This window comes from Mustela nivalis (assembly GCF_964662115.1).
Source record: "Mustela nivalis genome assembly, chromosome: 8".
Classification (NCBI taxonomy): domain Eukaryota; kingdom Metazoa; phylum Chordata; class Mammalia; order Carnivora; family Mustelidae; genus Mustela; species Mustela nivalis.
This window is the reverse complement of record NC_139027.1, coordinates 75,145,688-75,168,926: the sequence shown is the minus strand read 5'-3', so window position 1 is coordinate 75,168,926 and position 23,239 is coordinate 75,145,688. Positions and strand designations below refer to the sequence as shown.

Here is a 23,239-nt window from a genome sequence, read left to right as displayed (position 1 = left end):
GGCACAGCCACCTAGGAAAACTTGCTGGCAGTTTCTTAAGAAGTTAAACATACACCTATCGTGGGATTCAGCGGTTCCACTCCTAGATATTTACCCAGAGGAATGAAAGCATGTGTCCATACAAAGACTTATTCATGAATGCACACAGCAGCTTTATTTGTAATAGTCAAATGTCCACCACTAGGGGCGCAGATAAACTGTGGTATATCTATACAATGGAACATGACTCAGCATTAAGAAAGGATTCACTATTGATATACACAGTAATATGGATAAGTCTCAGTTATGCTCAGAGAAAGGAGATAGAAAAAGAGGACATATTGTATGATTCCATTTATATAAAATTCCAAAGAATGCAGGCTAATCTCTAGTGACAGAAAGCAGATCGGCGATTTCCTAAGGATGGAGGAGATGGAGAAGGGGTGGGAGGAAGGAATTACAAACGAGGAAGCTTCTAGAGTGTTAGAAATGTTTGTCTTCTTGATTATGGCGATGGTTTCAAGGGGGATATAAACATGTCAAAACTTAACTCATTGTACACTTTGAAAATGTGCAGTTTATCACAGGTCAATTATACCTCAATAAATCCATTAAAAAATAAACAGAGATTGCTTTTGTGGCGCAATAAATTTCTTAAAAGGCAGAAATGAGACTGAGGACGTTGCATTGTATTATATGTACACATCTATGTGGTCGGTTACTGTGCGGCCCTATTTAATTTTTCCTAGGCTATTTAGAAACTTGTAATGTACAGATTATGGGTATACCATTATCACTATTTGCGTTTGGTCTTGTAGTCAGTTCTATAAAAATTTGTATATCAGGCCCTCGGCCAGGAGCATAATCCTCCATTATAATACTGTTTCTGTGGGAAAATCAGAATTGACTTATATTTACAAAGTTCCTCCCTTCTGCCCCCAAGCTCTCTATTCTAAATCCATCTTACACACTGTTGCCAGATTTATCTTTTTTTGAAAACAAAACAAAAATTAGATCGTGATACTTCCCTGTTAAAACCCTCAGGACGTCTTGGCTTTCAAGGTCCTTCACAGCTGTCCCCATCTACCTCACCAGCCCCATCTCCCTAGATTTCCCCGCTCTTTACATATCTGAACCATTTGTCTGGTGCTTTCACTACTTTGAGCCTTTGCTCAAACTGTCCAACTACCAAGGATATCCTTCTCTTTCACCTCACTCGTGCATCCAAAAAAGTCTGTCATCCTTCAAGACTTGTTTCAACCACCCCCTCTTGGGAGTCTTCCCAGATTTCCCCCAAACAGAAATAAGGACTTTTGCCACTGCGCTGTCACGGCATCTTACACTTGCCTCTACTGGATCACTTATCCCATTGTCCTGCAATGATTGAGGGGCATTCATAGTAGCTTAGAGGCTCTACTGCTCTAACAAAAACAAATAAACAGAAACAGAACCAACCCCCCCCTTCCCCACCCAAATACCAGTGGTTTGAGCAAGTTTATTTCTCTCTCACATAAAAGTCTTAACTGGCATGCCAGCTCAGCTCTCCAGTGTTGGGATCCAAGCTTTTGCTGTCTTCTTGTTCCCTCACCCTTCAAGCTCCGCCCAACTGTGTGTTAACCAACATGGCTGCCTAATGTCTCTGCCTTCCAGCCACCAGACAGGGGAAATGGAGGGGAAAGCACCTTCGGCCTCTCACGGTATCACCTGGAACTTGTACAATGCTCTACTCACATCCCATTGGCTACAACTTAGTTGCTTTGTCACATGTAACTTCAAGCAAGACTGGGAAACAGTTTTATCCTGAGTGGCCATGTGCTTCACTACAAGTCAGGTGTTATGTAATGATGAGAGGGAAAAGGAAAATGGGTCTTGGGCTCCACTGGCAACCTCTGCCACAGTCCACCCCTTTAGCAACCCAACTATTTGTCATTACCCTCTCCTTCACATAAAAAACTCAAACCCCACCTCAAGGCCAACAACCCCAAGTACCCTGCTGTCCTACACCCAGCACCCCAATCAGGTCTGGATGAGGTTACCTGCAGCCCGGACACCAAAAAAAAGTTACCTGTCCCCCTCCCCGCCTCTTCCAATACACGATGGTGGGACAAGAACCACATACCACAATTAAAAAAAAAAAAAATAACTCTTACTCAGAAAAGAAAATAATGGAAACTATGCAGATGGCACGAGTCCATAGCAATTAGCAAACGAAGCCAGTGAGAAATTATAAAGACTTCCCACACTTCTGTTTTCTAGAAGTAACCCCCTTTGTCACTGTCTTCCTTGGCTCCTGGCTGTGCCCTCTGGAAGGCTCTTACTAGGGTCATGATCTTCCATCATCACATCTGAAGTGGGCATTAAAGAATATGCCTCTCTCAGGCTTCCGGACTATTTGCTTCTAGTTGGTTCCATGTGCAGGTAACTCCAGCCAAAGGTCTTGTCCCAACAGAGTTTGTCAGGCTGAAGACTCTGGCTGTATTTTTACTGGCTTCTGGGCTCTGCCCAGACCCCTCTCTTAGCTTAATGGTTGCTATCTTCAGGCCATCTGAGACAATAGGCTTGGGTGGGAAGGGAACACCCTTAATCTGATCTTGGCTGCTGGGCAGGCTCCCATCGCCTGGCAGAGAGCAAGTTCTTCACCAGAAAAGCTTGGGAAAGGCTCAGGGCCATAGTCTTAACTCCTACTAAGGCTGTCTTTTCAAAGCCAACTTAGGTCACCCCTTCCATTTGGGGTAGAGAAGCAGTTAGCTTTCAGCACTCTGTAGGGCTCCAAGTTAGCAAACGCAGACTGCAGGCAGTAGGCAGGAGGGGCCCCCTTAACAGACTGGTACTGCGTTCCATCGCTGCTTACCAACTAAGTCACTTTGAGTCAGAAAAGGCCCATCTGTCTTTTCTGGGAATCTGCAGAAAGAAGCAAGAAGCAATAAGCACTCAAACATTCAGAGGGCGCATGTGCTCTTCCTAGCATGGTATCGCTCACAGACGACTGGTCTACCAGGTCTGCGGCCAGAGCCTTGCAAGGGGCGCCAGCTTTCCAGTCTGCAGATCCGCGTCAGCACCGCCTAACTGGAAAGCCAGTGGCCTGCACATGAATATTTTCTATGACACTACTCTACATCCCGGGTAGCCTCAATTTTAGTCAAGGAATAGATTTTGGCAGCTCTTAACTAATCTAACAGCAGCTTGAGCAATATGGAAGTACATCCTTCTCTTCTGAGAGCAGGTGTGATGACTCAGCTCTGCGAAGTCATCAGGGTGCTGGGCTTTCTTTGTCTTATTCTGCCATCCTGGGAGGGTGTCCCCATCCACACAGTCCAACCTGGCTTGCCCCCCAACATCTCTTTCCAGTGGCCCAGAAGAGGGAAAGGGTCAGGGCAATATGCAGTCTACAAGTCTGCCTCTCTGTGGGGACATTGGCTATGTCTGGCTGTAAGTGAGGCTGAGAAACGCGGGCTTTACTGGGCTGCCATGTGCCCAGCTAAAAACTAGAGAGCTCTCTCACAGCGAGAGAGAAGAGGAAGAAGTGACAGAGGGGGGCAATTATTCCCCTCTATCACAGCCCGTCTTCCTTTGAGAGAACTCTTTGAGGGGCAAGGAACTTATCTCTCCACCTTCATCCTCCACAGGCCCAGCGAAGTACTGAGCCCAGGGCCAGTGACTAGATAGGTTCTGCTTGTCTTTTCCCAGACCATCATAAGGTACATATATGGCATGATTTTTGTTTAAAAGACATCTTTGCCAGTGTGACCCAGGTATGCCTAACTTGTGTGTCTTCAAGCTCTCCAGCTTTGTGGAATCATCTCCTGTGCCCATGCTCCCGAGGGCTTTCCAGGTCAGCAATTTCTTTCTCTTCTCCAAGGTCTTATGGTCCTCAGCCCTGTGCCTGCCATCCCCTCTCAGAACTATCGCGCTGAGCTTATGCTGGTCTCCTTCCTCCCTCCCAGGGTCCCAAGAACCAAGGCTCGGGTGGGTGGCAGATGTTCTTTAAGTTCAGGACTAATGGTCAGTGATGACAGCACAGGGTGGAAAATGGCTTCCCATCGAAGGTCAGGTAGTACCTCCTCAGAGTGTGCTGGTCGTTCCCCGCCACTAGGAATGTCTCCTCAGAGGTGTGCCTCCTTCCTTCCTAGTCTGCCCTACATGGAGGTTTTCACCTTTCTTGTGAAAGTGGCCAGCTGTCTCTATTCTTGCCCCTTCCGGGTACCAGGGGTACCCCGCTGTCCTTTGCCACAGCAACTCCTCTCCCCTCACGTTTCACCAGCCAGTTCAGGCTTGCTTCCTCTCGGCTTGCCCCTCAGGCTATATTCAGGGGGCATTACATCTTGGAAAGAGAGGTGAGGCACCTGGGTCCCAGAGGAGTCAACCCAGCCTCCACAGGTGAATCAGGGCTGGTGCGCACACTGGGAAGCAGACAGCACCATCTTGGGTCATCTCTATGGGCTCTGCAACATGGGCTGTATTTCCTCTGTGCAGTTCCCAAGAGACAGGGCTCGCTTCCTCTCACAGCACCTGACCTGTCTGGGCCCATGGCAGCCACGTGCAGGTACCTCCTGTCCTGCCAACAGACTAAAACGGTCATCGTCATGAAAATCACCATGCTCAGGGCAAACACCATCAACGATGCTCTCCTTGGACGCACCCTACCTAATGGTACCCCCTGAAACTCAGACTCCAGCCTCAGATCTCCAAAAGCCCTGTCCGGCCCCACTGGCTGGGCCGGGTCAGTCCCTGGGCATGGGAGGGGCAGGGTGAAAGGGGAAGGCTGGGGGGTGGGGGGAAGGAACCCCGGCTGAAGGGATTGAATTGAATAGGTGCTTTCTTCTCAGAGAGGAAAGGTGCTTCCCCCACCCCCAGCGGTCACTGATTAACCCTCCAGACCAGATAACCCCTCCATGAGAGGAAAAAATGTGTGTTTATCCTGGGTCATAAAACATCAATATTGACTTCTCGCAGGTGAAGCCGAAGGGGAAAGAGAGGTGGGGTTGAGGAGGGGGTGAGGCTGGTGGCCCCTTCCTTTCAGGGCCTGAGACACACTTGCCTGATACCCAGGGGACAGCCGCCTGGGGCCTCCTTCTCCTGGGGAGAGCCGGATTCCCACCCACTTCCACCCCAGGGGCCCAGACCACCAGGGCTATGCTCCTTTCTCACTCTGGGAGCCAGGGCTGGGGTCCTTAGCCCTCCTCCCTCTGGCCCAGAATGCATCAACTCCCCAAACACTGTCAGGCCAGTGGTTCCAATCAGAGGGTCTGTGGTCATGCACTGCCCCGGGGGGAGCCGCTGGGTGGAAGGGTCCCCGCTATGTTCTCCTCAGAGAACTTCACACCTTCACCCTCTATCCGTTCTCCGTTTCCTATCTGCTGGGGGTAAAGGTGTTTCTACCATCCTCTCCTGTCCTTCTGGAGGGTCAGAGCAAGGAAGTTCCACACACGGAGTTTTCAGCCACTCTGGACTGGGCCCTTCCTGCTACTGGGCCCTGGGAGCCATAGGGGAAACATTCGGGTTTCCTCAATCCTCCTCCAAGGCCAAGGTCCTCTCCTCCCCTGAACCCAGGTGAGCTCCACCTGATTCTGTGGGAGGCCAAGGCCTCAGCCCCTGAGTACCCTCCATCCAGCTGGCCAGAGGGGCACTGTCCCTGGGCACCTGGTCAATAATTAACACTGAGCAAACTCAGGCTGGCCGGGCCTCCCAGCAGGGTCAGGACCAGACAAAGGCCCTGCTGTCTTGCTAAGCTGCCATCTTGGTAGGGGGGTTACTGGCCGGTCAGTCACCCCTGGGGTGACAAACACCTGCGCCTCCAGCAGGACACTAGAGGAGCTGCGGCTCAGCAAGAAATGGGGTGGAGATAGGCCCTGAGGAGGAGGCCCCGGGGTGGGGTTTGGCCACATGCCTGTTCGTAAGCCTCAGCTTCATGTTCCCAGCAAGCCCAGGAGGGGAGCTGGTAAAATGAGGGTCTGCCCTAGGGCCGTCTAAGTAGGGTGCTTTTGTAGCTGTCTGCCACAGAGCAATGGGCTGGGAGGGCCTGCCTCTTAGAGTAGCTCTCAGCCCCTCCTTTTTCCTTCCTCCCCATCCACTCCCCCCACCTTCCGTTCCTTCTTTAAAAAATCTGAGTGTCATTTACTGTATGCCGGGTCCTTCTTCGGTGTCCCCTCAACTCTCCGCATCCACCCAAACTTCTACCCCTTCTCAGTGCCTTTGTTGGCACAGCTACAATCTCAGAAACACTTCCCCTCTCCCCATCTGAATCTCATTCCCCCTCCAAGAAGTCCTCCAGGAACCGGCCCTGATCTCATCCTCCCCACCCCCTCCTACTCTGATGCTCCTCAGCTGCTGCTTATCTCACCAGCCGCACCACCTGCAACGTGAGCTCTCTGGGGCCCAGGAACCCTGACGTCCCCCTCCCCCCCACCATGGGCCCTGAGGAGAATTAGCAGGTTTCTCATCAATACTGCCTCCAGCCGCAAATCAAGCAAGAAGTTACTTTCTTGCCGAGCAACAAGGAAGGAGACAACGTCTACATCAGTCGGAAAATTCCAGACACGCATTGGAGTTCCCAAAGTCGTCCTTGCCAGCCCAGACCTCCCCCAGCCGCTGCCCATGGCGTCTGAGACATCTCTCTCAGATCATCATGCCCTCCCACCCCCACTTCCAGCCCAGTGCACTCTCTCGCTGGTTTTGGAGTGGATGAGGACATTTCCTGCTGACCCTGTGGCTGCCCACCCAATCCAGCCTCTAGAGCAGTCCCTACCACCTCCCGGCCCTTTCCTCCCCGCGACGGCCTGTGGCCACTGCCCCAGATGCTGTGCATATCCTCTCGCAAGCAGTGACCATGGCTCCTTCCTGGCAGGCCTCCCCTCTCAGATACCCTCTCCTCACTCCCCTGTCCACCACACCAACCACCTCAAAGTGCAAGGGGAACCAGAAGTGATTAGAGAGGGTACCCCATCCTTGGGAAGACTGAAGATGGCAAACTGGCTTTTTTTTTTTTTAAGGCTGAAATAGAACCGGATGTAGGGACCTCCAGTGGAAGTAAGGACCGGGATGACAGCCAGGGGAGTGGTGGTGTCCAAGGCAGGCCCAGAGAGCAGGCACCTCTTGGTACCATGTAGCTCTTCCTTAAATTATTCTGCCCTGCTATCTCCCAGGTATCCTCACCCTTACCAAATCAATACATCAATTTAGAATCTGAAAAGACACAGCAGCCATCCATAAAAATCTAAGCTGAGGAAGTGGCCAGTTGGGGGCTATGCAGGGAAGATTGGCCCGGGTGGGGGGGGGCGCTTCCTCTTCCTGCTCTTCTCCCCCAGGCCCTTGTGCCCTGACACCCTCAGCCTAGGGACTCGGGGTCCCTCGGGGGTTTCCCTGGGGTGCCGGCCTGCCCTCACTTGCTCCTTCAGAAGGGAATCCTGCTTCTGTGGCCCACTGCCCGCTGGAGCCCACCTGGGCCAGCTGTCATTCACCCTGCCATGAGTGGGCCACCTGCCCAAGGCCAGGAAAGGAAGAAGTGGGGAGAGAAGGGGATCCTCTGGTTTTTCTGGTTGACTGAGGTCCTCAGATTAGGGGAGTAAGGGTTCTCACCACCCTGGGAGCTGCTGTATTTTCTTTTGTCAGAGCAAATACTCCCTCCACCCTGCCCCTCTTGTCACTACCAGATGTTCCTGGGACCCCACTGGGATCTCCCCTAGCCGGGGGCATTGGGTGGTGGTGTGTGGAATACTTCCTAAAGGTGTGAGAGGTGGGCAAGACTTTGGGAGCCGCTCAGACTAGACCCCCAAGGTGACAGTCCCATTGCCACACGCACTACCCTGGCCTGGACCTGGAGTTCCCTTATCTTGCCATGCTGCCTCAGAGTGGACCCCAGCAAAAAGCAGGAATGGTGGGGAGGCAGATGGCAAGGGGAACAGGGACAGAGGGGAGAGATGGGAAGAGACTGGGATGAGGCCAACCGGTGGCAAGGAGGGAATGGAAGAGGTAGGAACGAGGGAGGAGCCCAGGGTCCTCCAGAAGGTAGGACTGCAGTGGGGTGATGCCTCCTGGCTTCTCCTGCTCTGGCTGGGTTTTCTGGCCCCCTGTCACCAATCCCAGAACGATGGCGCCACCTGCTGTGGGGAGAGAACAGCATAGGTAACTCCACTGAGGGTGTTTGAGAATTTGGGGTGGAGGATCACAGGCTGTTTATGGCCAGAGGACATAGACTTCAGGAAAAGAACCATGTGGTCTAGCCCTGGGTTCCCTGCCTCACCCCCCAGCCCTGGCCCTCACTTGACCACCCTCTTCCTCGCCTCACCTCTAAGTCCCTCAGGGGCCCTATCCTGCCTACCCCACAGAAGTTCCCTGGCATCCTCTCCTCGGTCTCGGAGAGCCCCCTCCACATACCCCAGGTTGTTCAGTGGGCAGGGATTAGCCCCTTCACTTGGCTGAGCCCCTAAAGGCTTCCTCATCCGACCAGTCCCCAGGCAGCAGGCTTCCTTCCATAGGGAAGCCACTGTGGATGGGGTTTTTCTGCCGGTTCTCAGGAATCCTCTTGCTGCCAGACCAGGTCACTCTTTGTGTCCTCAGAAAGCCGGATCACTTTGTGTAAACATTTTTTTTTGGTAGGTGTGTTTCATATACCCCGTGATACCATAACCTTTTTGAGAGTGGGGACCACCTGGGAAAGTACGATTTCTGAGGCCAGGATACCATAAAAACATTCTTCCGGAGGAAGCCCCCCTGGTGTGAGGAGGACACTCGAGCGGTAGAGAGATCCTTGAGGTGAGGCACGGAGACCTCCGCCAATAACCAGCACCAGCCTGGTAGGCATGGCTTGGCATCAGCCCCACCAGCCCCAGTCGGGCCTTCAGATGCCCACAGCGCCCCCTGATGTCTTGACCACAACCTCGTGAGACGCTCTGAGCCAGAAACCCCCTGCTAAACCATCTATCTCCAAAGGTTTAACCCTCAGAAAGCATGTGAAAGAATATGTGTTTTCAGCTGCTAAGTTTGGGAGAAATTTAATATGCAGCAATAGATAATTAATACAGGTTTGATGATTTTTTTTATCCTGGTCAAGGCAAAATGTAGAATCTTGAAGAAAGGTCTGAAAACCAGAATCAAAAGTCCCCAGCTGTCCAGGCAAAGTTGCACAGACACACGTGTGCCCAGGTTGAAATCTATACGCTACAACTCAGATGGGAGACAGCGGCATCTTTCCAGATGGTTCTTGTATTGTTCTCTTCTTGATCTGATGAGATCTGATGAGATGCTCCTCCTGTGAGCAGCAATGAAGGTAGGAAGGAAGAGAGGGAGGGAGGGAGGAAAAGAAACTAGAAGGAAAGAAAGGAAAAGAAAAGAAACAAATCTTTAACTGGCCCATTAGCGATGTCTCCATTTCTGAATGTTAACTTAGTCTCCCTAGAGCCCTAGATGCTTAGTTTTCCAGGGTTTTCTCACCTCCTGCCCCTCCTCCTAGTCCAGATAATTTCCTGGTCCAGAGAGACGTGCGTGTGACCTTGTGGAGGGGGTCCAAGGTCTGTGTGGAGGTCTCTGCATTCTTCCACACACATGCGTGGGACAGGGCTGGTCCCGCCTGGCCCCTGAGGCTCGCTGGCGAGAAAGCAGTAGGTATTGCTGAAGTACGTGGTCCCTGAACATGACTGCTGGGGCAGGTCTCCCCCGCTGTGACCCCGAGGGCCTAGGACCACCCAGCCTCCTTCTCCCCAGCCACCCCAGAAGAGGCAGGGTTCTCTGTAGCCGATTCCAGACCCCCTTACCTGGCCAGCACCTCACTGCACTGGCACTGCCCTGAATCTCTGCTTTCCTAAGGGGATTCGCTAACATTTCCCACAGCTGCGATCTGAGAGTCAAGCCCCACTTGCCCCATGGCCATGACAGTTGGTCCAAGCCCCTTGGACCTGACTGGGGCTTCCCAAACCTGGCCTGCCAAGGCCCCCCAGCTGGGTGAAGGATGGCACTGCCTTTTCGGTTCTCATCTTCCCTCTTCTCTGAGCCCCCATTCCTGTCCTACTGCCCTATTGCAAGGGCAGAGAACATCCCATCTTACTTCATCTCTCCTTGATGCCTTACTTTAAATCCACCCTCCACTTCGCTGGGCCCTATGCCAACCCTTAGACTTTACTGGAAGGGACTGCAGGAGAAGGAGAACCGCAGGGAGGAGGAAAGACTCCCCACCCCGCCCCCCCAAACTCGCACATCTGCAGACAGAGGCAGACAGACAGGCTGATACACCACAAGATCCCCACTGGGGGAGAACGGGTGCATGCTCAGGGAGAACTCATCCGTGATTTCCCAGCATTTGCAGGGGGCTAAGGGGGACATACCCCTCCTGCTTCCTCTCTCTTCCCTCCCAAGATTATTTTTCTAAACCTATCCCTCAAAGGCCTTGGGAGAGAGGCAAAGAGGAGGGAGCTATGCCTCTACTCGGATCTTTTATATATATATATATATATTTTTTTTTTTTTTAAGATTTTATTTATTTATTTGACAGACAGAGATCACAAGTAAGCAGAGAGGCAGGCAGAGAGAGAGGAGGAAGCAGGCTCCCTGCAGAGCAGAGAGCCCAATGCGGGGCTCAATCCCAGGACCCTGGGATCATGACCTGAGCCAAAGGCAGAGACTTAAACCCACTGAGCCACTCAGGCACCCCTACTCGGATCTTTCTAAGGACAAAAATCTGGAGATAAACTTAGGCTGGTAGACAAAAACTGTCTCCTGCCCCTCGAGGGCTCTCAGATGGACAACCGGAGGCTCCAAGCCCCTCCATCCGCCTCTCTGGGGCTTCTCTGTGTGACTTCCCAGACAGACCCCTCCTCCTCCTCAGATGGCCTGCTCCCCCTTCCCTCGCCAGACATGCACTGTCTTCCATTCTCCCTAAACATCTCTCATCCCTCCCTTCCTCCCAGAGCACCAGGCATGAGCCTCCACTTCCCACCTGGGCCTCCTTCCCCCACCTCCCTCCAACCCCTCCTGGTCACTGCAGGACCTTTCTTAACCAGAAATTGGGCATTACGAATTCCCAGCCCTGGCTGGGAAGCCCTCAGAGCCTCCCAGTGCCCACAGGATGACACCCTACGGCAGAGCGACCAGCTCCTTTCTGATCTGGCCTGGCCCACCTGGCCATCCCAGGCCTTCTGCTCCTTCGGCTACTTCACGGCTCCCCAGATGGCTTGGCCCCTGTCACACACAATGCTGGAAAATACTCCAACCCTCCAGAGCCTACTGAGCTGCTCATTTTTTTTCAAGATCCTGCTTGAGTCACCTCCCCTGGGAAAGCATCCTTAGTCAGAGTTAATCACTCCCTCCTCCGAGTCACTGTGGTTCCTATTCAGGTTCCTTTCTGGGCGCTTCTCCTATCTTCCACAGCCATCGTCCTGCTGCAGCACCACGGCCCCTCCACCTGGACAGCGGTACGTGTCTCCCAACTGGTCCCCTTGCCCTTGCCCTCGTCCTTGTCCCTTCCAGGCCGCTGTGGACACAATGGCCCAGTGACCATCTGATAAGGCTGATCATAACACATCTGTCTGCTCAAAACCCTTCAGCACTTCCCAAATCACTCACGGGAAAAGCTGCAACCCCACAGAGGTCTATGCGATCTTCCTGGCCCAGGCCCTTTACCTGCGGGACTCTGCTCCCACTCTGCCTGAGCCACATTGGCCTCCTTCCCGGGGACCCTGAATACCTTGGCTGCCCCCTGCTTCTGGGCCTCTGGACGCTCCCCAGATTCCCATTCTCATCTCCCTTGCCAGCTTCGAGTTCCTCCTCCAGGCTCACTTCCTGACACAAGCCCCCACGTTGCCCTGAGACCACAGTGGGTGGGCAAGAACCATTTATCCTATGAATGAATGAATGAATGAATGAATGTGGCCCAGCCCATTGTATAAAATCAGAGACCTGAGCGGATCGGAGACCCCCCTCCACACACAGCCACAGCCATTGCCAAACTGTTCCCCGGCTCCTCGCCTGTGCCAGGATCTCCCTCCCTCCAGCCGCTGTCTCTTTGGAAGGAGTTGATCAGTTAATCTCCACTCAGGTGATTGCTGTCTGAACAGTGTGTGAGAACAGATGCTTCCCAGGAAAAGGTGGGCATCGCCGCCAGGGGCCAATCCCTTCACCCAAAGGACGGAGGAAGTAGAGCGATGAGGATCAGGTGTGGTGTGTGGCTGTAAAGGTATTTGCAGGCCTGGGTGGGGGTATCAGGCCCACCCTGGGCAGAAGACTGTCTCAGCGCCCTGAAGAGGGCCCCTTGTCCTGCCTGGGCAGCCTCCTAAGGGCAGGGCTCTGAGCTGAGAGCAGAAACCAAACTCCACACATTTCTCGTGCAAGAGGGAAGGCATAGCAGCCAGGGACCTGCTCGCCCCCGGCTCCTCCAGGTTCACCCTGTCCCTTCCAGAATCTCAGGGGCTCCCAAGGAGGTGCGGGGTCGGGGGTGGGGCTTGGCTCCCCAGGCCTGAGCTGGACCCCCCCCCCATGCGAGCCTTGGGGGTTTCAGGCTGCTTTTGTAACCATAGTCACGTGATTCTTCATGTAACCTGAGCTCCCTGACACCGCATGAGTCTGCACCCCAGCTCCCGAACCACATCTGCTTCTCATTTCCGGCCCAGGAAAATGGCCCAATTTCCATGAGCCGCTGGCCCAAGCCAAGCCTGGAGCTTCTCAGTGGCCAACCCCACCCAGCCGGGTTCCATTACTGGGGTGGGGGTGGAGGCTGAGAGAGCATTAGAGGCAGCATGGTATGCTGTGGGGCTGGATGGGACCCGGGAGGCCTGTGTGCTTGGGTTGGCCCCAGTCAAGACCTCGCTCTGTGTCCTTAGAGGAGCTCCTCACCTCTCTGAGCCTCAGCTTTCTCCGCTTTCTCATGAGGAAGACATGGAACGTCTATTGACATATCCACTCTATTGATGGAGGCATTGTTAGGATTTGGGGACTAAGGTGGCTCTTTGGAGACAGAAATAACAGAATTTTCGCGAAGAGAGAACTGGCAGGGAACTGGCCTACGTCAGGAAGCTGGTGGGGACCCGGGGCCACTTTCCTCCCTGAGCGATGGGTGGAGCCCTCCCGTCTGTGGTTTGGTAGAATTTGGACCTCAGTCCTCACAGGGGCATGTCTTAGCCCTGTTCTCAGCCCTCCATCTCTCAGCAGCTCCCTAGTATGTGTCCAGCCCCCAGCAGGGGTCAGGAGACCAAAGTGATAAACGTGACTTCAGCCCAGCACAGTGGAGTGGGTGTAGACAGAGTGCAGCCTGAGGCCAGAAGTAACACATACTATTTCTAGTCTTTTAGTGGAGACCTTTAATTTTTAAGGCATTCCTTTTTTTTTTTTTTTCCCTTGAAGATTTTATTTCCTTATTTGACAGGGAGAGAGACGACCAGAGAGGGAACACAAGCTGGGGGAGTGGGAGAGGGAGAGGCAGGTTTCCTGCAGAGCAGAGAGCCCCATGTAGGGCTTGATCCCAGGATCCTGGGATCATGACCTGAGCCAAAGGCAGATGCTTAATGACTGAGGCACTCAGGCGACCCAATTTTTAAGGCATTCTTAATTTGATACTTTTTTCTGACAAAACCTACAACACACTCCATCTTCCTTCCGACAAAGAAAAGGAACTTAGCACACACCCTCCAGACACCATTTCTCATCTTCCACATTTCTTTTTTTTTTTTTTTTATAAAATATTTTACTTATTTATTTGACAGTGAGAGATCACAAGTAGGCAGAGAGGCGGGCAGAGAGAGAGGAAGGGAAGCAGGCTACCTGCTGAGCAGAAAGCCCGATGTGGGGCTTGATCCCAGGACCCTGAGACCATGACCTGAACCGAAGGCAGTGGCTTAACCCACTGAGCCACCCAGGCGCCCCTCATCTTCCACATTTCTAAGCCTCCAATCCGTTCCCCCGTGGGAGCTTGTCAGAGACAAGCAGAAAGAGGTCTACACACCTCCCCATGGAGGGAGGGGCTCAGAGACCCCTGGTGCCACCCTGCCACCTGGTGCCACCCTGCCACCTTCGCCGTGCACAAGCCATGCCCTACCATGCCTCCTGCTTCCCAGCAATCGGGCCTGAGCAGAAAGCCATGCAGGGCTGGTGGAGACAAAAAGAAGGTGCCCGGCTTGACAGACGCCCCTTAGCTTTGCCCCCAATCCCCAGGACAAGAGCACTGCATGCAGCTTCTGGGGACATTGTGGGATTCTCACCCTGCCGACATACCCCTGACAGCACCGGGGTTAGCCCATTTTACAGATGAGCGCCTGATGCTCAGAGAGACTTTGTAATTTGCTCAAGAACCAGCCAGTGGGTCTGAAACCTCACCGTCCTGAGCCTGTGATCTCTGCCCCAGCATGGTGGTCTTCCTGAGTCCTGTGGTAAAAAATTCTAGCTCTGTCACTTACTAGCAGTATGACCTTGAGCAAGTTCTCCAAGTCTCTGTGCCTCGGTTTTTTAAATTAGAGTTTTTTAAAATCACACTGAGTGATAATTTACAAGAAATAAACCCCAGGTTAAGTGCTAGATTGATGAATTTTGACAGATACACACATGCATGCAGCGTTGAGATCTAGAACTATTTCCTGCACTGCAGAAACCTTCTGGTTCTGTGCTTGGTTCTCCCACCTGTGAGAGGGGCAAGCAGGAATTTCTGCTTGCTGGTGTGTTAGGAGAATCAAATGAGATGATACCAGCAAGGTACTCTGCAAGGCGCCTGGCATGAAGCAAGCACCTGATAAAGATGAGCAAATACATTGCTTTCATGGTCTCCTATGGCATCTTGCCACCCGGTCCTCTCCTGGGGGCTGAGGCATGGATGGGGACAGGCACTGATCAGAAGATGGTCTCTCTGAAGCCAGCCCACATACAAGGAGACTTGAGAAAGTGTGATAGAGTGCTGGAGGAGGCTTAAAGTCCTCGGTCTGCTTCCAGTAACCCCAGCAAGGCTGGGGACAGAGGAATGGGCTAGCTTTTGCCCTAATCCTGGCCCGGAGAACACAGGTCTTCTGTTCTCTTGAGACTTTCACAGGTCTGTCTCAGGCACTGGTGGCAAGGCCAGCTTCATGAGTTTAGAACCTGTGCAGTCACTCGAGGCCCTCAGGTCAGAAAGGTTTAAGGCTCTGATGTCACCTCCTTGCAGTTCTTGATAAGTTTTAAACAGGGGGCACTGCCTTTTCATTTTGCCCTGGGTCCCACAAACTACCCAGCCTGCGGCCAGGGTGGAGAAGATACTACCTGGCTGGTTTCCTCCCTTAGAAATGTTGGTACCACCACCACCGTGCTCACCCCCACTCACTACACTTGGCCATACAAACTTCCTGTTTCTCCGCTACCTCCACTGTCCCCTCTCTGTCCCTGCCCATAGTAGGACATCCGGGACGCCTTGGGTCCCACAGGCCCTCAGCCACCAGGATGTACCAACAGAATCTGAAAATGGACTTGCCCTGGAAACCCCCTCAGGACAGCTCCTGCTCCCAGGGCCTGTTGGCCAGGCCACTCAAATTCCCATCCTCTGACGGTTCTCTCTAGCCGCCTCCGCCCAGCTGGGCAGCTCAAGTGTGAAACCACAGCTGGGTGTCTGCCAAGGGGGCTAAGGTTTCATCACATTCAACCTCCCACACCTCGGCCAGAGGCCAGGGTCCGATGGAGCTGCTGGCCAAAGGCCGGGGCTGGAAGGCAGACGAGGGATGGGTTCCTAGGCATCGCAGAGGACCCTCCCCCGCCCCTGGGCCTCAGTGTCCCTCTGCATCATAAGACAGGATCCTGTAGGGCTGGCACAGATGCCAAAGGTGCATGGAAGGTAGATCTCAGAGACCAAGGCATTGAAAGGGATTCTAGAACTCCACTGTACAGCGGCCATTTAAATCTAAATTCATTTAAGAAGGAAAAATCACGCGTTTAGTTCCTCGGCCACTCTAGCCACATCTCACATACTCAAGAGCAACATGTAGCTTGTGGCTGCCATATTGGACAGCACCAATCTAGAACGTCTGCACCAATACAGATTGATTTAAAGGTCTGTTGAGATGTGCCTGCCAGCTGGGAAGGCCAGAGTTCTGGGAACACAGGTACCTTTAGGGACCCCCAGTGGGGAGGTGGGGGAGAGGGCCATGGACAGGGAATGTTTGAGAAGCACTTTCAATCTCTCTGGACTTCACGAGTAAGGAAGGCCAGCCATAAAGGGGGCCCAGAAACCAAACTCCCACCATAAAGGGGAGTCAGGAACCAAACTTCACTGGGCGAGGAGCCACGTCCCCAGCGGAGCACAGGCTTCTGGGCCCCAGAAGAGGAAAGCAGTGGCCAAAGCAGGTACCCTTCCTAGAAAAGGGCTCCTGAAGCCTAATGTGTCACCCCTCCTTCCTGCCTCACATCCCGGGTTGGGGAGCACGTGCACTCTCTAGAATAATGGCTTTCAAACTAGCCTACCTCAGAAGCACCTGGAAGCCTGCTTAAGCACAGCTGACTCAGTGAACACTCTACATATGTCCATATTTACTCTGTCTATAGGTCAGGTTGAAACATAGGTGTTTGAGCTCTGTTCACCTTCAGGTTCATTATCATTTGGGGCCATCTGGCTCAAATCACTGAAAGAGGCTGGCTTGGTTTCAGGTAGGCACGTTTTAAAGGATGCAGCGGAAGGGGGACCTGGCAAGCCCCGGGAAAGACTGGGTGGGGGAGGAGGGAGGAGAGGGAAGCAGGAGGAGGGGCACGGAGGGAGCACTTTGGGGGCTTCTCCTTACCGAGGTTGTTCTTTCTGTGCGTTATCTCATCTACCCTCATGACGTCCTTCTAAGTTGTGTGGATATGCGGCTCCAAGAAGTTAAACAACCCCACAGCGGACACGGGATCTCGAAACACCCAGGCTGCACTTCGTTTCTCTTTCTTTCCCTCTCTCCAACTCCGAATATTTTCCAACAAAATCAGCCTGGGAAGTGGGGAAGGCTCAGAGCTGTGAATACTTTTTTTTTTTTTTTTTGGTTTTCTGGGCTCCTTCGGCTTTGACAGGAAGCTCGGCTGAGTGCGGGCCGCTGAACTCTGGCGTTCAATGGTGATTTTTAGGCATGCCTTTACACGGGATGTAAAGAGTCACGGTTACAAACACTGACAGGCCTTAGTGGCCCACTCAGTCCCCAAGCCCCACACCCAGCCACCCAGCCAGGACATCGTGGGACTTCCCACCTCCCCCTGACCCAGCCAGCACCGCCCTCGCTCATCTGGGAAGGGTGGGGAACTATGGACCCTGAGTCGGCAAACTAAGGATGAGTGAAACCCAAAACCTAGCCTCTCCTATTTTCGGGAGAAGGACTGTTTTCAGCATTGGGAAACCATAATCACATAGCCAGCTGTGAAGATTCTAGAATGACCCTCATTTCACAGATGAGGGAATAGAGGCCCCCTGTGGAAAATTTCTGAATGTGCTCTTCCCACACAAACCCCCCGCAACCGGGAACAAAAATCCCACCTCCTACTTTGTCACCCGCCACGACACTCCCCCAGGATGGTGCCACGACATAAGGACCCTTTTGATGGCTACTTATGTTTGGGTAACACCTCTAACTTTTCTTCATCCCCTCCCTTCCACAAGTGTCCCTTGAGGAAGGGAAGGCAAGACATGCTCCCATTTCACAGAGGGTCAAACAGAGGAAGTGGCCACACAATTCACCCTTGGGGGAGCTCCTGTCCCCGCGTCTCCTGACGGCCAGCTGCTGCCACCACACCTCACCCAGGCGGGCTTTGGTGGCTGCCACCCCCAATCCCTCCGTCCACACCTCCTGTCTCCTCACCAAGTCCCAGGAGCCCAGATGATTTAGAATTTCCTGCCCTTCTGACAATCTACGTGCACAAAACAGGCTTTCTTTAAACCACTTTGGAGGGTATCTCCTCTACCCCTTCCTCTGGCTTCGTTAATCCGAAGAAGGATAAATCTTCCACGTTTAACTACCTGATTACAAACACGTTCCTGGTTCCTGTCCCTGCCCTGATGGGAAGCTCATTTCTCGAAGGGTTAATTAACAGCCTTCACACAGGCTGCATTTAGCAACGAGTACAAAGCCACACACATAAATAACGTCTCCAGCGGAAGAAGAGGGTGCAGATGGCTTGTGACTTTGCCGTCCAGAGTTTTTTAAACCAGTGTGAACCACGTCCTGTCGGGACCCGGGATTATGAGTCAGGGTCAGTCTTCGAGGTGGGCCAGGCCAGAGACTATGATGGCCAACACCGCGCTCTGTTGAAAGAAAGTCTCAAAGGAAAACAGAGCGCTGAGCCAAGTTTGGGGTGGTGGGGGGGTAGGATTCAGGGAGGGGGATGGGCCCGGCGACTGACCAGGACTGAGGGGAGCCCAAGGGAGCCAGAGAAATGAGCTGGGAAGAATCAAAGTGGAGGCCTGAGGCCCAGCCCCCTGGGCAGGGGTGCTCAGTGTCCCCAGAAAGGTTAGAGCTTGGGGCATGTGGTCCTGCTCAGGCCTCCGCAGCGTGTGGTGCCAAGAGTGCCCAGGCCACGACCATGTGGTATGGGCCTAGGCTAAGGGTGGAGTGAAGGACAGCCCTGAGGCAGCCGGGAAAGTTCTGGAAGTGGTACAAAGGAAGGCACTTGCAGATCTTCTGCCTCCTTCAGGTTAAGCTCTGTCCCTCTACAGAGGCCCTGGGGACACACCCACGGTTTATAATGCACAGTGGTGGCCACCTCCTGGCCCTTCAGACCCAGGGCTGAACCAGACAGGCACTCAGGCCACGGGGGCAGCTCCCCCACTGCTCAGTGCCTGTTGGAAGCTACCATGCCCGGCTCAGCACCCTGGGGCCGAGAGAGCAAAGAAAGAGATGGGGGCCAGTTGACACAGGCCTAACAGCAGGGCTCTGTGTCCAGGAGTGGCAGTTTCTCCCGGAGTAACTTTCCACAGTTTGCCTTTCCCTTTGCGTACAGTTGTGCTTACAGAGTTCGTATGGTGGCTGCCATCCGCCAGAGGGTTATTCTGGGCCAGTCACCTGCTCCGTGACCCTACCTGCTCTGACTCCTGCCCTCTTTGCATCTTGAAACTCCTGCACCCATCTCTGGTATAGGGCCCCTGGGGCCCCCAGGGCCCCCATCCCACCCCGTCAGGGCCAAGCTCTAGGGTACTTCTGGGAATCCCAAATGCTGCCGGGTTGAGGCCAACATTTCTGTTTTCTCAGAAGGATCAAAGCCCCATCCCAGCCCTGCCAGGAGGAAGCAGTTTTGAGTTGTGCATATATCTGCAGTCCATTTGGGATTTTACTTTGGTGAGAAATAAATACCCGGCCATCTGCAGAGGATGGAAATATGACTTAATAACTCTTTGGTCGAGGCTCTTGGGCCAGAGCCCAGATGGAAATAAGACCTTGTATCTCAGTCTCCCCTGCACACTTTTGAAAAAAAGAAAAAGCAGAGGGGGAAAAAAAAAGTTGGTGGAAACCAAAGTTCCAAATGGAGTGTGCTCTATTTCTTGGCCTGGGAAAGGAAAAATAAACACCAAACAGCTACTCCATTCAAGTGGGCGCTATCTTGCTCATCCTGGCCAAGAACGGCCTCTCCTCCCTTCTCTGACCGGGAATTACCTCCCTCACAAACAGCCCCCACGCCCACCCCTAACACAGAGCAGGCAGACAATGGGCCTCTCCCTGCAGCCCCCAGAGGCCATAAGATTGGGAAACACAAGGCTATTTTTAATGTCTTATTTGTCTACCAAACGCTGCTCCACAGGCCTGAGAAATGGTATCATTTGTGGGAGGTGGCATTGATTTTTTTTTTTTTTTAACTTGCTCAGACAAAGCTACATTTTTGAAACTTCCAGAAAAGCCAAAAAAGCAATGCTCTCCAAGGGTGAAGCTTGGTTGGCTTGCCCTCCTGCCCTACAGGGAATACTCTCTCGGGTGTGTCTGGGAAAGGAGCCCCCCCACTGCTCAGTGCCTGTTGGAAGCTAGCGCAGACCCCCAGGCCTAGGGCCCAGGCAAGTGGAATTAGGCCCAGAGATCTCAAAGAAGAGCCACTGAAACAGGAAAGAGCAAGAGAGAGAGCTACGATCAGGGAGGGCTAGGGCCCCCCCAACAGGTGAGGGAGACACAGGACCTGCCCTGGGGGGCCAGTGTCACGGGGCGATGGGGCCCCTCATGGCAAAAGGTGAAAAGTCACACATAGAGAAACCGGCTTCCCAATAACCATGCAGATCCCCAAATCCATGAGTTGGGAAGCATGCAATGGATGTGTCCAGGGGCTAAGAGGAAGCCCCCAGGTAAGTCTGCCCAGGCTGGGGAAGAGCCTGGACTCTGGGCTGAAAGAGTCTAACTGTAATAACAGGAGATTTTCTGTTCTCGGGGCTTCTAAAGGCTTTCAGCTATGAGGATAGGACCGTACCTGGGCTTCAAAGGCCTCCCCGGCCTCCTGCCAGGACAAAGAGAGAGAGAGATGGCTGGCTGGTTGCATGACTGAATAGTTGAATGGTTGGATGCATGGATGGAGAGAGAAAGAGAGAGAGAGTGAGTGAGACAGAGATGAAGGAAACCAAAGCGTAAAGGTGCAGAGAGACAGAAACACAAAGTGGGAAGAAGACTGAGAAGGTTCTTTGTTGATCCCATAAGAGCCCACAGGTCTCAGGACAGAAGGAGGGGTGACCACTCAAGAGGACCAGAATAGAGGGACACCCACACCAAGCCATTCCTTTTCTCCATCAGCCCCATGGCCCAGGGCCTGGAGGCGGGCGAGAGAGTGGGGAAGGCCTCCAGCTGCCCGGACGTCAGCCCTAGTGACCTCTCTCCTTCCGCACAAGTGAAGCTCTGGGCTCAGCCCATACCGCGTGAGCCGGCCTCGAGCCACACAGGCCTTGCCTGCACTCACTGGGCTGACCCAGTGACCTCGGAAGGGTCTCTTCCTCTGTTCTCTCATTTAAATAAAATGGAGATCGTAACTGTACCTTCCTCAGTTGGGTACTGTGGAGATGAATTGACCGTGTATGTAAAACGCTGTATGCCTACCCCAGGCGCGTGGTGAGGGGCATCTCGAATGATTGTGGGGTGTAGTCAGTAAACGTTGGCTGCTGTTGCTAATATTCAGGGTGAAGTAGGGCTGGAGATGCCGGGAAGAAGAGCAGAGGGGCAGGCAGGAGGGGGAGGGCGAAGAGTGTAGCAAGAAGGAGCCAGAGGAAGGCAGTGCAGAGCTGACAGAAGCACAGGCCCCCACCAGGATGGGCCTTGAGACCTTGGCCCAGCAGGGGCGCCTCATGGAGCAGAAGCCACCAGGAACACCACGAAGGGCCTGTGATGGGGGCTGCTGACAGCCACGTTTCCTGGGTTCCAGACCCCCACTATGAGAGCAGCTCAGCCTCCCACTGAACTCTAACAGCCCTGCCCTGGCATGTCTTTCCTTGAATGTGACGTCTGGGAAAGCCAAGAGCGCAGAGGAACAGAAGCACCCAGATAGGCCAATAGTCTGGGACTCGGGACCTAGACTGGCCCCCCAACACATACAACAGGATAAGCCATCATCCTGGGTGCCTCAGAGAAGCCAGCTCCTTGGGAAGAATTGCTCTCTGCAGCTGTGTTAGCCACCCCCAGCACCACTGGATGGGATCTGGTCCTTCTGTCTCTGGAGACTCAGGTTGGACTGAGAAGACAGGGCTCCCTCCCTTTCACCTGTCTTCAGGAAGCACCTCCTCTCCATCCCTTGGGATGGCCCAGAGCCTGCTCTGCCTCCACAGCTGTCATTTTGGGGGCCAGGTGCAGCCCCCATCTCCATCCCAGAGAGAGGCCCTGGACTGTGTGGGCTGCTGGTAGGAAGCCCAGAGGCCTGGGCCATAATCCTGGCTTTGAGTCCTTTACAGAAGTCAACCTCGAACTCTTAGAGCGTCAGTCCCCTCATCCAGAAAATGGGAATACTAATTTGTACATGTGGGGGTTCCACAAGAAAATGGCACCTATATAACCACTTGAAGGACATTCAGACCTGTTCCCTTCATGGGTGGGAGAACAGCACACACGAGTGTGTTCTGTTGGCAGCTTAGCCCACGGCTTCCAGCAGAACCAGTGAACGTTTCATTCAAACCCCTCACTTGAAGGAGGGGTGGATAAAATCAAGAAGATGGCCCTTCTAGAGTCTTCTAGAACCTTGAGGCAGCACCGTGACTGAGAACCAGACGGACTAGGTTAACTCTGCCCACCTCCGTTCTCCTATCTGTAAACGGGGGATGATAAGAGCACACCAGGCATACAGTTTGATGTGATGATTAAATTGAGCCACACAGATCCTCTCGCACAAGGCCCAGCTCCAACAAATGCTCAGCGCAGGTGCTGTGCAATGGGAAGACTGTCCAGGAACCGAGGGGGAGAAACTGCCCAGATCCATGCTGAGTAGGAAAGCATGGCATGACAGTCCGTGTCCCATGCTACTACCTGGGCAAGGAGTGGGGAAATCAGATGAGGTGCCCTATTTGCTTGGCATTTACCTAAGAATATTCTGAAAAGATGCCTAAGAAACTGGTAAGCGGGGTTACCTTGTAAGGGAGAAGCTGAGAGGGCTTCTGACTACACATGCCATATAACTCTGATTCATCAACCATGTGAGCGAATTCTTATTCCAAAAAATCTTTAGTTAACATGAGCAACGGGAGCTACTAATATTGTTATTCTGTCTGAACTTCATTCCGAAGTGAGGAATGGAGTCCTATGTTCCACCTGCCTTCTAAGGTCTGTAGGGATTCAGAGAGAAAGTGAATGTGCAAATGTCCCGAGACAGAAAGAGGCTGGGATGAGGAGAAGGAAGAGAAAGAAGAGGAGGAGAAAGAAGCAGAATAAAGAGGACAGGAGGTGGATAGGGGGGTCTCTCCCTGTCACTCATTCCTGCGTGGGCTCCGTAGGAGAATCACAGAGCAATTGTCCCAGGAGCTGAGCTTCAGTAAAGTTAAACATGGCACCTGGACAATGTGCTCTGGCCTTGGCCTTGTACTCTTTCCTTACACACCCAGGTGCAAAGGAGTCCCCTCAGTCTGCCAGAGGGTTTCGAGGGCTACAGGGGAGGTGGCTACAAATGGGTGGGGCCAAGGGCAGGACCATGGGGACCTGTGTGTGACCCCTGACATCTGGCCAGAGCTGTTGAGAGCTGGAAGGGGCCCAAGGAATGCAGCGTTGTGAGATGGGGCAGAAGAAAAGGAGCGATTCTGCCCTGCAAAGTCGGGGTGGCTGGACCACGCCAAGGCTGTAGCAAGGGTGACCCGGTCCCAGGCTCTGTGAAGGGAAAGGGGGAGGGTCATCTCCTTTACCGCCCTGACAACAACTCCATGACGTAG

At 53.2% G+C, this 23,239-nt stretch overlaps 1 protein-coding gene and 1 long non-coding RNA gene across 7 annotated transcripts in view; one reads left to right on the top strand and one right to left on the bottom strand.

Annotated features, from left to right (window-relative positions):
• Positions 1-8,953: 8,953 nt before the first annotated feature.
• Positions 8,954-23,239, bottom strand: part of LOC309872571 (uncharacterized protein) — a 155,301-nt gene continuing 141,015 nt past the window's right edge. For 3 of the 6 annotated variants that reach the window (XR_014315958.1, XR_014315962.1, XR_014315966.1), the window contains one exon: positions 8,954-9,281. The gene's annotated coding sequence lies outside the window, so the exon portion shown is untranslated. Of the gene's footprint in view, positions 9,282-9,408; positions 9,562-11,087; positions 11,216-11,589; positions 11,939-23,239 lie in introns of those variants that run through there. The other 3 variants (XR_014315969.1, XR_014315968.1, XR_014315970.1) reach the window with 3 other exon arrangements.
• Positions 11,201-20,871, top strand: LOC309872580. Its single transcript, XR_014315972.1, has 3 exons — positions 11,201-11,381; positions 12,005-12,142; positions 20,541-20,871. It is a non-coding gene; the product is annotated as an uncharacterized lncRNA (long non-coding RNA).